Source organism: Phalaenopsis equestris, unplaced genomic scaffold (assembly GCF_001263595.1).
Source record: "Phalaenopsis equestris unplaced genomic scaffold, ASM126359v1 Scaffold000600, whole genome shotgun sequence".
Taxonomy (NCBI): Eukaryota; Viridiplantae; Streptophyta; class Magnoliopsida; order Asparagales; family Orchidaceae; genus Phalaenopsis; species Phalaenopsis equestris.
In genome coordinates this window covers 2462634-2471955 of record NW_018165040.1, presented here as the reverse complement: position 1 = coordinate 2471955, position 9322 = coordinate 2462634, and positions in this window count along the sequence as shown.

Genomic DNA, 9322 nt, shown 5'->3' with positions numbered 1-9322 from the left:
ATATATATAATTTTGATTTTTTTAAATAATATTTAATTTTTAAAATGAGAACAAAAATATCTTATATATTTAATTGTTTAAATAACTGAGCACCACACCACAAACAATGCACCTATCCCGAGGAATAGACATTTTTTGTTAGCGGGGCTCGATTATACAAACTAAAGAATTTATGACATGAGTTTGGTCTGCGAACTTTTTATATGTTGACCGAATAATTCTTCTACCTAATATTAAAGATTGGGTAGGATTTATATTACATGTGTTCTTTAGTTTCCTATATGGACAAGATTCTATAGTTAATTACATCTTAAATGATCGAAGTCACTTAAGAAAACTCTCGATGTTGATCCAAGATATTTATCTTCAATATTTAAAAGTTTAGTTTTCAAGTTTGGACTTGGGGAAAATCAAACATAAATTGATCAAATAGGAGCAAGTATTCTTGGAATCCAAAAAGAAAAGTTAGGGGATGTCACAGATCCTAAAATAAGTTTCGGTGAATTCTCATACTATTATTTTGTTTGGCTTTGATTTCAAAGAGATCATTTAATGTTTCATCCTGTCAATTTTATTATATAGGGCTTACACTTGCATGATCCTGATGATGGAAATTCTTAAAAGAGAGTTGGGTTACACTTGCTTACGTCGTATCCAACAACAACTTCAGAACGTTAAAGAGAATTTAGACTTATATTGCTCAATATGATTGTGCAAAATCCTAAATATAAAGTGAGGGTTTACGTTGTGCTAGACGAACTACCTATATCTTATGGCTTGTTGTTTAAATTAAAGAGAAATTTGCTGACGACAATCCTGTTCACTCCCCCAAAAATGTTCTTTATGTTCTCGTTGTGCTGCCCACGGAGTTTGCTCCGAGCTTCTTGTCGTGACTGCTCCTGGTTTAAGGTTTTATAGTTTTATAGTTTATGAGTCGTGTTTTGGCTTTGCTTGTTCTTGTTCAAAAGTTGTGGGGAAATTTTAATTTAAGTTAAGCGATACCAGTTAAGATCTCACGGTTCCATCATTCTGACATCACTATTTTCTTTTATTTTCTTTTGAGTTTCTTTTGAGTTTACTTAGTCTAAATAAGTTGTTAAGCTCATTTAAATCGAAGAATTCTCGTTATAAATCAAGGTTATCTTATCTGAGAAATTCTCTTAAACTAAAAAGCGGTGGATAAAGTGTGTTCAAAAGGTTTAAAAATTTGTTAATATTTTGGAAGTGCATTTTTGTTGTTTATGTTTTGCAAGTAAAATGTACGTGGTAAAGTAAAGAGACAATAAAGTAAAGTAATAAAGATTGCAGTACATACCTAGGCCTCTGTTGCTGCTGCTTGGTTAGCATCATAGAGCGTAATATAGTTTTAGGAAATTTAAGTAAATTATGAGGAAAGAAAGCAAGAATAACAAGAAGGTCTGTACGAAGAAGTAGAAAAGCAAATCAGTGAAGGTCGGGGCTCAGAGCTAGACTATATGCTTTATAACTCCAACTTTGATAAAAGCTACAAACCCGACAATCTAAGGAGGGCAATCCCTAACCTTGATCCAAGTAATTAACCAATGGGCCTTAATAGGTTTTATAAAAAAAATTAATTTTATTCATGCATGTATAATTTACTTTGGCAAACAAAAATAATCGTGTTATAAAAGGGATTTTTGTTTTATTAAATATTTGGTAAAGTAATATTGTTCATAGGCTAATCACTCTAATCAGACTATGACTACCGACCTTATCCTCTCGTCGTAGGATCCTTGAGGTAGGAGATACTATTCCAAAAATAATCGTGTTATAAAAGGGATTTTTGTTTTATTAAATATTTGGTAAAGTAATATTGTTCATAGGCTAATCACTCTAATCAGACTATGACTACCGACCTTATCCTCTCGTCGTAGGATCCTTGAGGTAGGAGATACTATTCCAAATCTCACTTTGTATCTCTCATTTAGCACACATAAGCAATGTCGTCATTGTTGTAGTCACCTAGACCTCCTGCTTAAATAAGCCCGAGGATTCATATGTGCAAAATATCCCCAGTTGTTCACAAGAATTTAATTACCTCATCCAAGACTCAAATCCTTGAGCATTGGGTTATAAATGTAGGATAGGTAGTGTATGGTATTTTATTGGAAATGTGAATAACGGGTCCCGGAGCATATCTTGGTAGGTTCTTAAGATTTTAAGGATGATTTTTTTCAACAAAGAATAATAAGTTCAGATTTCCTTCAAAATTTCCCAAAAGATTGTAAAAACGCCTGGGGCATGATCCTGAACAACTTTTAAAACCCCTCGAATCTTTTCGAGTTAATTGGAACTTATTACCTCGTTTAATTAATCATCCTCTAATTAAACTTGGATTTAGTTATAGTATCTTAACTTATACTCACTGAACTTTAATGCTTTAATAATCCCATGAGTATGGTAACCAAACATTCATCTGAAGTTTTATGTAGTAATTATGTGGGTAGAAACCCTTAAGGGTAAATTAAGTATTTTGGGAACTCTCATATCTTCAATTGAAATTGAGCTTGTAGTCTTTCAAAGATGTTTATAATTGATTGTGTTTTTTTTCTAAACCTTGTTGAACGATCTTTAAATCAAGCCTAGTTCAGTACTAATCTTATAAGTATTTATGAGTAGATTTATAATTTTAAAAAATATTTCAGTGAAATGAGCTCAATTCTTATTAAAAGTTCATCTTATCATTTAATTATTGATTTGGGGCTTCTAATTAATGAATTAGTGTCTTCCTAACTCAAGTCACTCACCTTAGAATATTGTATATTTACAAGGTAAAGTGACTGAACTTGATGATAAGTTTGATCACATTCAAGGATATTTGAAACTCAAACATGATTATGATACAAGTTTAAATACCTCTATGCTGAGTTTTCTTCAAGGAAATCAAGATGTTCAGTTCCCATCTAGTCCTCCATTTACGAATATGAGCCCTAAACCCATATGGATGAGGATGATGATGAGGAGGATGAAGAAAATGATGATGAACAAGATGATGATGATGAGAATGAGGAAAAGTTGTATCTCTATTTTTGTTGGATGTAGTTTACTTATGTCTGTGGTATTACTTATATTTTTTAGGATTTGTTATGATTTGTTATGTGTGTTGGTGGATTGTTTACTATTTGTTTTTACTGCACTATTGTCAGTTTTTAAATTTATGTTTAGGTTTAGAGTAGTCATTTACTTAGCAAATTTTTCTGATAGATCATGTTTAATGAAGCTTTACTTATTGATATACATCTACATTTTCAATTTGTACATGATATTTTCATGTTAAAACCTTGTATAAAATGTCAGTTTTATAATTTGTATTTATTATTTTCTTCCTACCCACATTTCTGCACTACATGTTTAACCTGTTAAAAATTCAAGCTTGGGGAGGGAGAAAAACTTTTGAAAATTTTGCTTTATTTGTCCTCAATGGCATTATTTTAAAATAAAATTATAGTATGTGATGTTATCTTTAGGATTATAAAACTTTTGATACTTAGGAATGATATAGAAGAACTTAGTAGAAAAGTTAGTAGAAAGGGTGAAACAAAAGTTAAGATATTTAGTGGAAAATATTAGGGAAATGATTTTATTATTTATAGTAGGAAAAAATAAATTTTCAAAAAATTAAGGATTTTGAGAGTAATACTTTTTGAAAAATTTAGATTCTATAACAATTATTTTCCAAAAACTAATACGAGATCTTAAGTTAAGGATAGAAAATAAGTTTTTAATTTTATAAAAGTGATAGTGAAATGCAAAATTATTAAAGGTCTATCCAAATATAGTAATCCTCACCAAAAATACTAGGGATTAAAAAAAATCTTTAAAGAAAAAGAAAATAAAAAAGAAAGGTAAACTAAAGTATGAAAAAAAAAAGAAGCTTGAGGAGTAAGACTTAATTAAAAATTGATTTCATTTGAATTTTCTAAAGAAACTTAAGATCAATCTTATGTTTAATGTCAAAAAGTCTCAGTGAAAATTATTTTCAATATATAATTCATAAATTCTTGAATTAATATTTTTCTAGAATTCCAAAGTTTGAAGAAATTTCAATTATGTCTGAATTAAATAGATATTATCTACTTTAGATACCTTAGATATTATCTATTTTATTAAAAGAAAAAATTCTAAGTTGACTATTACAATTCTAATTGATTACTTAAAAGAAACCCACTGTCATAAGTTGATAATATATATATATATACTTTATAGTAAATTCATTTGAGGACAAGTAACAATTAATTTGGGGGATTTTAACATGTCTAAAAATATGCTACTTTTATATACACATTTAATGTTTATTTTTAGTAATATTGTGTTTTAATGGAATGTATTTTTATGTTTTTGTTGTAGGTACAATAATTTGGGGAAATTAGAGCTAAATGAAGCAAAAAAGAAAGAATTTGGAGTCAAAAAGAGATCCTTTATAAAAGTTGACCTGGTGCCTAAGTGCTACTTTACATAAAAGTGGCTCTAGGTGCCACCGTTAGGCACCTAGACTCCAGAAACGGTTTATTCTAAAATTCATTAAATTTGGATGAACTTTGAAAGGGTACTATAGGTGGCTCTTATAAATTCAAATTTATACTATATAATAGTGATTTTATTACAGACAAAAAGGGGCGGCAAAAGGATAAGAAGATGAGAGTAAGTGAAGAAGTGTAAAAGAGAAAATTGTCTCATAGAGTTGTAATAGGAGAGGGGAAGTGAATGATTTCTTTTTCATTACATTTGTAAGAGAAAATTGAGTGATTGTACGGAGAGAAAGTGATTTAAAGGATTTGCTTGGGGAGAAGATTGAGAAAAGTAGTTTGTACTTTACTTTTTTTTTTGCTGTGTAAACTTGTTTTTACATATAAATTTATTTTTATTGTATTTTTCTCATGAGATTTGAGTAGTTTGTTTTGTTTTTCTCTCTACAATGAGAAATAATCATGTGAAGAATTGAAATTATTTAAAAGTGCTTTAATTTCATAATTTTGATGATTCAAACTTCGAACTTTATTTACATAATCAATCTGGCCCATTGTTAAGTTAAAATCTTTTGTGAAACATAATAATGCGAAATGGCTACACTTTCCTCAACTAAATAAGAATAACATTTGATCTCATGAATGAGAATGTGATCCATGTGGTTAATTGCAAATAAATAGGGAAATGAGTTTTGATGGGAGTAAATTGGTGATTCTTGAGTGACATGCTAGAACCTTGATCCAGAAGTTGAGATCCTAATGCTAGATGTTAGTCTCCAGGCGGAGGGTTATTAGAAATTCTAAAGTAAGATTTGGTATATTCTCAGTCTAATCAAGATTTAAGAACTTGACTCGGGATTATCCAATGTTTTTATGCACTTGTAAGAGGGTAAAAAATATGTATATTCTTATTTGACACAATATAATTAATACAATTTGAGCTATTCACTGATTATAATAAGTTTCATGTTGTTTAGATAGATTATATTTGAGCTAATATTATAAGAATTTCAAACTTCCCTATGGGATCAATACTTAGGACTCCATTAAAGCCCTATATTACTTGTGTGATACGTATACTTGTATTAACATCCTAGCGAGAATTTGAAATCAATAAATAATAATTTAAATCGCTATGAATGATAGCTATAAAGATTTAAAGAAATATTAACTATTCTGAAGTATATTATTGTTGTGGCTGCCGCAACAACCCGTGCATTATACAGGTTGGGTTCAGTTAGGGGTTTGAAAACATGTTGGATTTGAGTTGAATTTTCTAACCAGTTTAATATTTGGGTTAGTTCTAATTTGAGCATTTTTAGTCAAGTTAATATTGGGTTAGACTCTTTAACTTTATTCATAAATCTTATTTAACACCCCTTGATTGTGTTCAGTTAATTGATTTGCGGGTTAATTCACTGGTAGTTCACTAGTTTGTTAGTCAGTTTGGTGTCTTCTCAGACGAGTTATGACAACTAGTTTCTCCAACCATCTATCACTTGGACATCCTTTTCAGCGAGTTTTTATGACAATTGATCTTCGGCTCAAGTTTTTGAACTTGCTATCATTTTTTAAAAAGAGTTTGAGCTTGAACTTGCATTATGACAAACGAGTTAAGAACGGGTGAGGCATGATTTGAGCGCGGGCCTGCCAGGCTCGATTTGTTATCATCTTACTCGGAATTGAAATTAACATCCTGAGCCTGATGCATTCTAGCTAAAATAAATACCAACTTTCTAGCATATAGTTGTATTAAAATAAAACATAATATTTTTTGAGCATTTATAATTGTTTGGCTGATTGTAAAATAAAACATGCAATTATTTTTTTATTTTATTGAAAGTGAGATTAATTTATTATTTTTTCTTATATCCTTTAATATATTTTGTTTTCGTGAAAGATTTATAGTTTTGCAATTATTCTGAACATCAATCTAGCCTATTTGGGATGAAACCCTAAGGCGCCGCAATAGGAAGATCAGAGTCTGAAATTTCGTTGAATGAAATAAATTTGGGCAAATTTCTAATCTCCTGGCTAGGAGTGAGTCAAGTTGTCTCATGAGCCAGCTCAAGCTTGGCTCGATAAGTGGCTCATGAATTGAGTTCGATAAGCTAACATGTCAATCTAAAGCTGGCCGCGACTCGAATCTTTAGCTCATGAGCTTGCCCGTTTAAGGAGAGTATTATTATAAAATATATTCAAAATATATTAAATATGAAGACTTTATCTTTCAAGACTTTATCTTTTAAAATATTAAAAAGTTTAAAAATAATATTTTATATTTTATATTTAAGTGATTTTTTATTATTTCTCTCATAATTATTCATTCCATTTGTCATTATATTGTAAAACTACCTTAAATTAATGTTATTTTCTCTCTTTTATGCTAAACTTAAGCTAAAGCTTGAACTCGATAAAATTAATTAAGCTCAAGCTTAAGCCGAGGGTGGATTGAGCTCGACTCGACTCGTTTACACCCCTACTCCTAGCCTTATAAAGAAGACTCTTAAAAGTATTCAGAATTCTTGGAAGAAAATTCTTCCATTTTCAAATTTAAAACTTTTGTCTTTTTAGTTTTTACAATCAAACCCTCCATAAATTACACAATACATAAAAAGGTGAATGAACTTTTTGTCAAAGACAAAATTTTACTCAAACGTATCCTGGTCATCAAACATGTTGGCATGCATGGTCAAAGACGTCCAGATGCACAACCTAACGTCTAGAAAATGATTTAGGAGTCAAAGGTATGAGATAAGATAAGATTATCAATGGTTCCCACAATATTTAAATCAACAAAATGTGTACTCGAGAACTTATAAATATGCCATAAGGCTATTATATAGCAATTTCTTAATTGTAGGCTCCGTAAAATTGAAATTATTATCATTATCGTTGTAAAATGATAAACATTTCGTCAAAGTTTATAATTAAGATTTTAACATAGTTTAAATTTATTTTGGGTTCAAATTTAGCGCATATTGCGCTAAACGAGCTATGTTATGAGCCTGAATTTTGACTCAGTCTATTGAATCTTGATTTGTCTGAAAATTACATTGAAGGAATAGAGTACAAGCAAATGAGCTATGTTATACATGATTTTTTGGTATTTTTACAAGTATGAGCTTATCGTACAACTGCTTTGTGGGTCAGTGACTAAGCTCAATTTAGTCTGTCTCGATCGGTTGAGGCCCACTTGGTTGGATGAGATATGATCAGTCAACTGAGTTTGGTCAGTATGTGTCGCTGGTTTATATGGTATGACTGTTAATTCTTGACCCCTGTTGTCTTGATGTCTCCAAGATTGTTGAAGATGCCAAGGAATTATATCTTTTCATAATCAACTCGTTCTCTTATCATCTCATCGTCTTGGGTCAGTCCTGTGGTTCTGACTGTTTTGACCTTACTGGCTTTGGCTTAGACAGTTTCACTCAGTCGAAAAATTGAGCCACATAATCTTATGTTGGCGGGCACTCATTTGTCATGCTCTTTTCTCCTGAATTGTTACATCTCCTCAAGATCATAGAATTATAGTATTAAAACAAAAAAGTAATCACCAACCACCTCTCTCAATTAATTCACCCTCATTCATTGGTGGTTACATCTACCTTTATTTCTTAATTAGAACAATCATCACAATTAATCAAAACTTAATCTCTAACTTATTGCCATTATTATTATTATTTGTGATAAAAATACTATAATTAGTTTATTAATAAGATTTTGTATTAGGTCATTTACATGCATATCACCTAATTTTTATGTATTTGCATATCTAACACTTAAATTTGATATTTTTCATTTTTACTCTCTCTCTCTCTCTCTCTCTCTCTCTCTCTATATATATATATATATATATATATATATATATATATATATATATATGTATCTGTGTGTGTGAGTGTGTGTGTGAATTTAATGCTATTTACTTAAATCTTCTTTATTAATTATATTTGTACCTTAGACTCCGGCCCTCCACCAATACAGACCTCGTGTGCATCGACTAAAACCGGTCTAGCGGTCGAAAAGGTCAATTCTTCCATAGTAATTTCTTAATTAAATTAAAATAAATCCATAAAATGCCAAAAAAAAAAATATTTATTGTAAGAAGCGAGACTCGTGTGCAAGGCTAGAAATAGAAAGCCTATTATGCCCAGAAGAAAAACAATAAGTCTGGACTCTGGATGCCCTGACACGTTTTTTTATCAGAATTTTTTTCTAAGCCTTATGTTGAACAAAAAACGTCTATTAAATTAATATAATTATTTTCAATATTTTTATTTCTTACTAATGTGATTATCTTCATTTACTTGTGCAGTATTTAATACAAAACTATTAAATTTATGGACATTTTAATTTCTTCAAAATTAAAAATTTAGCTTAAAAATAACTATAAATGTCATCCATTTTCATATAAATTATCAATTAGAGATGAATTAATCACATGCATGATTTAAGCTTTAAATAATAAAAAATTCAGTCCTAATATTTCGTCTCAAATTTGGTTATGATGGATTCTCTATTCTTCGAATATGCTTTTCAATTTCATCGTCGCATTAAAATATATATAAAAAATTATTATAGTGAAGTTTCTGATGTGATGTTAAATATTAGAGTGTAACATAAATATAGATATAAAACAAATATTAGGTGTGTAAATACATTAGAGTTACATCAACTATACACAATACATTAAATAGTGAGTATTTTCAATATATATTTAGCACACATTACAATACATAGAAATTTAAGGAAGACATACGAGAAGACTGCTCTTCCTACTCCATAAATTTTTAAAATTAACAGATATATATATATATATATATATATATATA